This window comes from Orycteropus afer, unplaced genomic scaffold (assembly GCF_000298275.1).
Source record: "Orycteropus afer afer isolate SDZICR_OR568_19922 unplaced genomic scaffold, OryAfe1.0 scaffold00363, whole genome shotgun sequence".
In the NCBI taxonomy this organism is placed as follows: domain Eukaryota; kingdom Metazoa; phylum Chordata; class Mammalia; order Tubulidentata; family Orycteropodidae; genus Orycteropus; species Orycteropus afer.
In genome coordinates this window covers 2559951-2560878 of record NW_006921950.1, presented here as the reverse complement: position 1 = coordinate 2560878, position 928 = coordinate 2559951, and positions in this window count along the sequence as shown.

The following is a 928-nucleotide window of genomic DNA, read 5'->3' as shown; positions in this document are numbered from 1 at the left end:
GGCTTTGTCTACTCGAGCTGCTCTTTGAAATCTTCTGTTCAGCTCTTTTACCTTTTCATTTCTTCCATTTGCTTTAGCGATTCTCCACTCAAGGATGGGTGGTGGAATACAAATTAGGTTCTGTCAGTCAGATACACTTAGCAGAGTCTAGAAGTGGGGCAAGCAACAGGACCATCTTCCCGTTGCTTTGGCTCTTTCTGCTTACAAACACGGTTGTGAGAACTTTGGATTTTTCTGGAGTCTGGTGTTCACTTATAGCTGTATGTATGTTGAGAGGCAGCTGGTATGGTGAAAGCAGTGACTGTGGCTTCCTTATCCCTGGATCACAGCATTAGAATGTGTTTTGAAGTCAGTCAATTCAAAGCCCATTTCTGGTTTCTCATGTTTCTGAAAGTGTCAGAGATAAGTAGCTCAGTTAGTGAGTCTGCTCTATGATGCTGGTCGGGAAGTCATTTCTGGACTCCACTTCCCAGCCCCTCCAACAATTATGCAAGCACTCAGTTCCCTGCATTGCAATCTTTTCTGCTCTATTTCTTGCAGCTAAACATTGACTGGATCAGATGAAGATCTACCAAAGTTAAGTCTTTACCATGAAATCCTCTTTCAAGTGGTAAGTAACTCACTTCTCTACCACACTCATTGTAACCTCCCTCTCTTTCTCTTAGCTTCTCTTTATAATTGAGTAGAAGATGAAAAGGAAAGAGTGGGCTGAGGTGGTGAGAATGCAGATAAGGGACTTTTTTTTTTTTTTTTTTATTGTGATTTGGGTGAAGATTTACAGAGCAAATTCACTCTCGATACAGCAGTTCACATATACTCCATCTCATGTCATCGACCACAGTTTACCACAATGCAACAGCTCCCCTCCAACTTCCTCCCCATGGTTACCTCCTCCCAGTGTCCATCCCTCCATACTCTCCTGCCCCCT